General features: G+C 43.0%; 1 pseudogene; it reads right to left on the reverse strand.

Annotated features, from left to right (window-relative positions):
* Positions 1 to 5,949: 5,949 nt before the first annotated feature.
* On the reverse strand, positions 5,950 to 7,143 carry LOC125523260 (annotated as a pseudogene).
* Between the last annotated feature and the right edge of the window lie 584 nt (positions 7,144 to 7,727).

Consider the following 7,727-nt stretch of genomic DNA (forward strand, 5'->3'; position numbering starts at 1 on the left):
ACTAAATGGTGATGGTGGGGCCATAGCCTGACCGCAGGCTGACACAACCTCTTTAGTACCGGTTCGTGGCATGAACCGGTACTAAAGGTTCGCCACGAACCGGTACTATTGATCGCCGCCACGAACCGGCACTAATGTACACATTAGTGCCGGCTCTAATTCAAACCGGCACTAATGTGCTTCACGTTTGACCCTTTTTCTACTAGTGCAATTATCTCCTTTCTAATCCTCTTGCAGAGTACACGGATGAAACAGAGGAGGTGCTCTGTTTCCGGTAACACACTATGACAGTGACAGTGAACCATGATGCAAATTCGCTTCTTGAGCCTGGCGGAAGCGCATGTTGGCACACTTTGCACTATCAGTCATGTCTCATGTGCATTTACTCTATGACAAGATCAACTACTGTCAGTACGACTTTCTGCAGTTATAAGAGGTCTTGCGGCATATAAAGCATATCTGTTACAATCAAAAGAACTGAGAACACGCAGCGGCCCATTGCTTCTCCTCCGATCTGACATGAATATGTTGAGTACATTCTGAACCGCCCAACATGACCCAAGTGATTATGCATGAGGACAGCATGTAACATTCTAAGTTACTAGTACACGTGGTACTACTCCCTGAATCTCAAACAAAGTACCCGTGGTGAGCCTCTTGTTCTTATCTTCTTTCTGAAATAAAAAAGTTCTTACTTCAGATAGATACTTTTCTAATTTTCTTAATTTTATTATTCCTTGTTATTATATAGTGCGATGGTTTTGGTATCCGCCCCCGTCGGCATTCGTCCTGTCTATGATTCGGATGTGGTATATAGTATCTTTTTATAACTATTTGGTTCATTTATTGTTTAAGACAATTATGCCGACCAACGTGACATAGATTTTATTTATCTAGGAGCTGGTTGAACCGGAAATTCAAACCGACCCTATTGTCGAGAGGTTAAATTTAGTTGAAGAAGAAAACAATTACTTGAAGGAAAAAATAAAAAAATTGAGGATGAGAAGATGATATTGGAGTTGCATGTTGCGGATGTCGTCGATGATCACAAGATCAAGATGGATGCAATGCGGTTGAAGATTAGAAAGATTAGAAAATATGCCATTCATACCGAGGCTTGGTATCATAATGCAGTTGGATCAATTGTTACGTTGGTTGCGGTTATGATCGCGTTTGTTGTTGCGTTAAATTGTTTTACATAATTTCAATGTATGGTTTAATTAGATGCTCTGGAGAGCTATATGTTGTTCAATGAGAACTATGTATGTACTTTGGTTTGAATGTGATGATGAACTTCTATTAATTTGGTCACTTATCTACTTCGAAAGAGATTGTCCGTTTTGTACACGAAGTGCATCCAGTTTTTGCCGTAACCCTCTCTATTTTCTTGCACATGCTATGTGGGTGAAATGATGATACCATGCCAACTTTCAACCTTTTCAGAGTTCATTTGAAATGCTTTTCAATTTCAGGGTCTTATAGCTCAAAATAATCAGTAAATGCATGAAAAATAACAAATGAAGTCAGAAAGGGTTGAAAATTGATGATGTGGCTCCGAATGGTGCATTTTGAACACAGAAAAAACTCTGGAGTTCAAATAAGTTCAAAAAAAATTAAATCTCTTTGTAACAGACGAGTTTCCGTATGAAACCCTGATACTTCGAAAGAGCCGCAGCCACTCCGTCTACTCCGGCGTCTAGCAGTACAGCCAGAGGCGGGAGGCAATACAGATTCGGTCCTTCTCTGAAGACTCCGCCGAAGTTACCATACGAGAGGACCGTGGAGGAAAACACGAATATCGTGCGAGCCGAAGTAACGAAATTCTTTGAAGGGGTGAAAGCAAAGAAACATGCACCTCCGGAGGAGAAGATAGATCTGGTGAAAGCGAAGCGCACTCTGGATGCCCTGAAGAAACCACCAAAGTCTCCGCCGAAAGCCAACTATGACCGCATTATTTAAAAGTCATTTCTCGAAGTGAAGCGGTCGGAAAGTACTATCAGTGATCAAAGGTTAGCAGAACGACGAGCTGGGAAAAAAATTGCCCAGCTCGGCGAACAAGCGTACCAATCGTGCCCCCCGCTCAAGGTGTCTAGCGACATCGTCGCTAATGATCCGAGTATGGTGCCCGGTTATAGCAATCTTGGAGATTACCTGCCTGACGATGTACATTATGATTTCTTGGAGGTGGACGAACACACATACGAGTACGGGAAGCCTCTCGTCAAAGATGAAAAATCTCTAACAACGATGATGTGAAGATTCCATGATTGGTACATGATAACATGTAGAGAGTCTGGGGAGACGAATACTTTGACGCTGAGAGTTAAAGTGGAGCATGACCTCATTGGAATTGAACTATTGAATGTTCCATTTGAGGAGTTCTTCCAGTTTTTCAATCAACAGGCCCTAGATAAATTAACAATCACTTGCTACTGTCTGTAAGTAATACTTCTGTCATTAAGTCTCTATATATAGGTCAGCTCTTTCATTGCATGTATTTATAATTATCCTCACTGTATTATGCAGCTTGAAGATTGCCGAATTGAAGAAAAGACAAATCGGTGATATTGGGTTCATTAACACAAATCTCATAGATGCAAATGAGGTTAAATTTCGTGCCAAAGATACCGAGGCCAACTTACTACGATCGTTGGTAATAAATGAAAACAAAGATATAATACTCTTTCCTTACAACTTCAAGTGAGTGTTACTGTCTTGTGTATATTCGGTTTCCCTTATTAGTCCAGGTTATAGTAATGTAATTGATGAGTTATGCATGCGTGCGCAGGTTCCACTATATTCTCCTAGAGATTAAGCTTGAGCAGGGACTAGTAACCGTCTTAGACTCGAGATGAAAAGATCCTAAGGAGTATGCGGACATGACTGAAATGCTCGAGAAGTAAGTTAAATCGATCATTATCGCACCATATCAGCAACTTTGTTCATTTCCTGATATCAAGTATTTGTTTTCTTTGTCTGGCAGGGTTTGGACAAAATTCACCAAAAAAGCTCCGGGACTGCCGAAGAAGCTACAATTTAGACACCCGAAAGTAAGTACTACTAGCATGTTCCGCGCATCTCCTAGTGATTCAAGCTCTAATTTCATCAATACCATTTATGGCATGCTTGCTTTATCAGTTTGATTGACCTCTATTTCGTGTAAAGTGGTTGTGGCAGGAAGCCGGGAATAATTACTGTGGATACTATGTTTGCGAGTCCATCCGCCAAACGACCTATGAGCGGGGCTACTCTGACGAACAATATGAAGTGCGTAAGCAATAATATTAATAATTTTATTTTATTACCATCATTTGTGTTGAGTTTCATTTATTCATATATATATATGTATTGACCCCCTTCTTCAAATTAGATCTTTCGGATGCGGGATGAACTCCTATCACCAGATCCTATGTGAGAAATTCAAGAGGAATTGGTGGCATTCTTCCTTGACCACGTGATCGCTAAAGACGGAGAATACCATGTGGACCCTGAGTTCATATATAATTAGAAGATTATATTGTAAGAGATAATTATATTGTATATATGTAGCCAGTAGCGTCGTATAGATATACGAGAACTTGTTGTTCGACCAATCTCTTGGAGAAGGAGAGGTGGCCGATATCACTTCTCTCTGTATGCATATGTTCATGACGATCTTTTGTTTCCTTCATTTGCTTACTAGCTAGCGTGTTGAGTCCTCTCTATACGTATAATATGTAGCGTACGTCGACCAAGCAAGGAGATAAGAGAGGACACTTCTCTCTATTAATTAGCTAGATAACACAATATATGAAACACCTAAATTAACCCCCCCAAAACCCCTAAACCACCCCCTTCCAAAAAAAACCTCAGCTCCTGCCAGCTGCTGACGCGTGGATGCCTATTGGTCCCGGTTTGTGCCACCAACCAGGACCAAAGGTCCTCCTGCCTGGGCTTACCGTACGGGCCATGTGGAGGCCCATCTGTCCCGGTTCATGTAAGAATCGGGACTAAAGGCCCAGGGCATTAGTAACAACAATTTAGTCCCGGTTCAACAACCGGGACAAAAGGCCCTTAAGAATCGGGACAAATGGGCGTTTTTCTACTAGTGGATAGTACTAGCTGGTGTTTCTGTCTTTCCCTTGAGAAGTAGGGACTCAGTATAACCAAGGAGTACATCCAAATTACTACGGTTAACTTCATTCAAATTTTGAAAACCATCACAGAGCGTACGTGACTTTAGATATCGTTGTGTGTGACTCTTTGTCTCTATCATCAATAGGCATGCTTGCAAGTATCATTCTGCATTTACATCCTGCCGAGTTGCCTCTTTCGACTCCTTTTCCTTCCATGCGTGCAATGTTGTTGAAAAGATAATATAAATACTCAAGACCATTGTCTCTCCCGAATTCATATATTTATTTTAAAATCTATATATTGAAAGGTGGACTACTTCGTCCACTGTCACTACTCTCTACCGGCCATTTGCAGCACAACTGCACAAGCTAGGTTACTACTTCTCTATAAGAAGTTTGTGGCCTATAATTCACCACTGAGGTACGGTTGGTGTAAATGCATGATGGTGGTGGTGGTTGAGCATCTGTAATATCATATCTTTGGGTCGGCACTTTGTGTTTAACTAGTTGAGCATCTGTTGTTCTTCCTACATAATCTGTTGTTCTTCTCTGCTGAAACAATGATGGTGGTGGTGGTGGTGGTGGTGGGAGTACTGGTAGGAGGAGGAGCAGCAACAACAACAGCAACAGGCTAAGCACGTTTCAACAGAGAAGTGCGTTCATATCTCCCTTCTTAATGCAAACGACGGTAATCATTGGGTAGCTAGATCAGAATGGTCCGATGGGAAAGCCAAAATATTCAAATGCATATCTCAACATGAAAACAGAACATCACAATTGTTCACAAAAAAACATCAATCTAAGAGCGTTGCCATTTTTTTCTGACAAAAGGTAATGTATCTACTTGAATTCATTCACTTGATACCTAGACAGAATCATAAGACAGGTGCAGAGATGATCAATTAATAACTAAAGTTGCATTTTCACTAACTTACACAACCTCTGTCAAAACGAGGTCTTGAAATTATAAGCTACTTCGGTCGGTGACTGAAACAAGAAAAAAATAAAATTATATTCATTCTCTTCCTGTGAAATAAGATTACAAACAGAAATAAGGTTGCATTCATTCTCTTACTGTGAAATAAGATTGGAAACAAAGTTGTTATGCATTGCATAGAATGAAGGTAAAGTTTCATTGAAAGCGAATGAAACTTCACATTGCATATGTTTTGGACAAAAGGCAGCGTGGAATAACTTTTGAGTTCAGTTTAGAAAAAAGAGCACCTAAACAAAAGGACAACTTTTCATTCAAATTCAGAAGTGGTTACTGGAGTACTTCTGCAGGCAACAACCATAGCCACGACTGTAGATTTACCAAGACATTTTGCTATAAACTGGAAATCAAGAAGGCAGAAGTATAAGCACCAGCAAATTGAGCCATATGATTCAAGCAGATTCCAAAGTACACAGGCAAATACTTCAGTCAACAGAAGAGCCAATTCTTGACGGAAGCACGAACTTGGTTTGAAGGTAAAAAAAGCTATTGCCCATCTGCATCTGCTAATGACTCTGAGAACAAAGGAACATAGGGTAGAAATCGTTGTGTGTTTCTCTTTTCAAGATTAAGGATATATCGAACTTTCTAATGTCGCATATCATATGCTACCAAGGTATCACCTAAACATGAGACCAAGAAAATGGTGTCGCAATCTGGATGGATCTCAATCAGGCAGGCATTTGCTTTAAACTGGAAATCAATAAGGCAAGAGTGTAAGCACCAGCAAATTGAGCGGCATGATTCAAGCAGATTCCAAAGTAACAGACAAATACTTCAGCCGCCTACAGAAGAGCTGATTCTTGAAGGGAGCACAAAGGTGGTTTGAAGGTAAAAAAACTACTGTCCATCTGCATCTGCTAATGACTATGAGAACAGAGGAACATAGGGTAGAAGTTGCTGTGTGTTGCTCTTCTCAAGATTAAGGATACATCCAACTTTCTGATGTCGCATATCATATGCTACCAAGGTATCACCTAGACATGAGGGCAGGAAAATGGTGTCGCAATCTGGATGAATCTCAACCGCCATGTACTCCCTCCCAATCTTGCTCATAAGCTTATTGAAGCTGGCAATATGCTTGAGGACCAATTCTCTACTATCGCAATCCTGAAGGCACCAGAGTTCTAACCGAGAGATTTGGTTGTTATCGTCGTAGGAAGCTACAGCGTAGTGTAAGCACCCCTGTGACGATCCAATCGTACCAAATCTTCGGCCGTATGGCAGACTGATGGTCTTCCACACTTTGCCCTCCATGTCCACCCCCAGCAACATATGATGACCGTCGTTGCGTTCAAGGCTGCCCATCAGGTAGAGCATGCCGCCAACAAAGATGCATCTACTCCGAATGAATAGCATGACTTTCTCAGCCATCTCATTACCCCTATGACTCCAGGCTCCTGTCCGCAACGAGTAAATGTTCACTCCTGTGATGCACTTTTCCTGAAAGGTCTGCTCAAAGTGAAGAACATGGAAGTCGGATGATACGGCCGGATCGAAAGCCAAGCCTGTGGTACAGCTACTTCTGTCAGCCGCCGGCTTTGGGGGCAGCGGGGGCAGCTCCACCCACCTCCAGGTGACGGGATTGCACACGACAAAACGGAAATCACCCTCTTTCATCGAAGGGGTCACGTTGTTGTTTTTCTTGTAGCGGCGGTAGAGAAGGAGGCCATTGCAGGAATTCTCCTGGATGATTCCCTCGTCCTTGTCATGGTCGGGCATGTAAGGGAGGGAGGGGTCGAACGGGGCTGCTGCACCGTCGCTGGAGACGCTGGCGAAGTGGTGGTCGCGCCTGTTGTCGCTGACAGTCATGTAGAGGAAGCCAGCAAGGATCTGGGGCAGCTTGTTGCGATTGGCGGGGTCGGCGATGAGGTTGCGCCATGGCACGGAGACGCACTTGAAGCGGTGGACGGACCTAACCGGGAGGCTGGAGAGGATCTCCAGGATAAGGTCGTCGGTGAAGAGGCTGGCTGCCGTCGCCCCCGGATGGTCGTCCCGCCTTGGCTTTGTGTTCCTCTCGAAGCTTGCCTCCATGGAGAGCTGCCTAGGCAGGGGAGGGGGGTCAAGCGAGGTCAGGACGGGTCGATTTGCATCGATCTGCACTGCATGAGGAAAATCAATCCGCCAAGTAGTCGGTGGCAATGGCGGATCTACGATTTGAAAAGAGGGTGGTTGTCCTAATCTATTTTTGGACAACAAATATGACAAGTGAAAGTTCTAACTAACTACCAGCGCCACATAGAAACAGATCGATATGGTGTTACAAACACAGTAAAATTCTCAATTAAGTATCAGTTTTGCCTAAAAGAAGATTCTAACTAATTTGCTTCATATCAACCATGAATTCATAATGACATAATTAAGTGAACACAAATTATGTACTGCTGGATTGATAGTGGGTAGCCGAGGAAAGAGCAAACCCTAAATAAAAAATTGGGGAATCGCCGAGTGGGCAGTGGACGAGATGCATGAACTGGTACCTCAAATCGACAAGGATGCATGGTTGCTGGCTTGCTGCTGCCTGTCTGCCGGTGAATGGAAAGGAGGTCCGGCGAGTGGCTAGGCAGGCGGGGCCGGTAACCGGCAAGCGGCGAGACGGCGAAATCAAGAGTTCGCAC

The sequence above is a fragment of the Triticum urartu genome, chromosome 7 (assembly GCF_003073215.2).
Source record: "Triticum urartu cultivar G1812 chromosome 7, Tu2.1, whole genome shotgun sequence".
NCBI classification, from domain to species: Eukaryota; Viridiplantae; Streptophyta; class Magnoliopsida; order Poales; family Poaceae; genus Triticum; species Triticum urartu.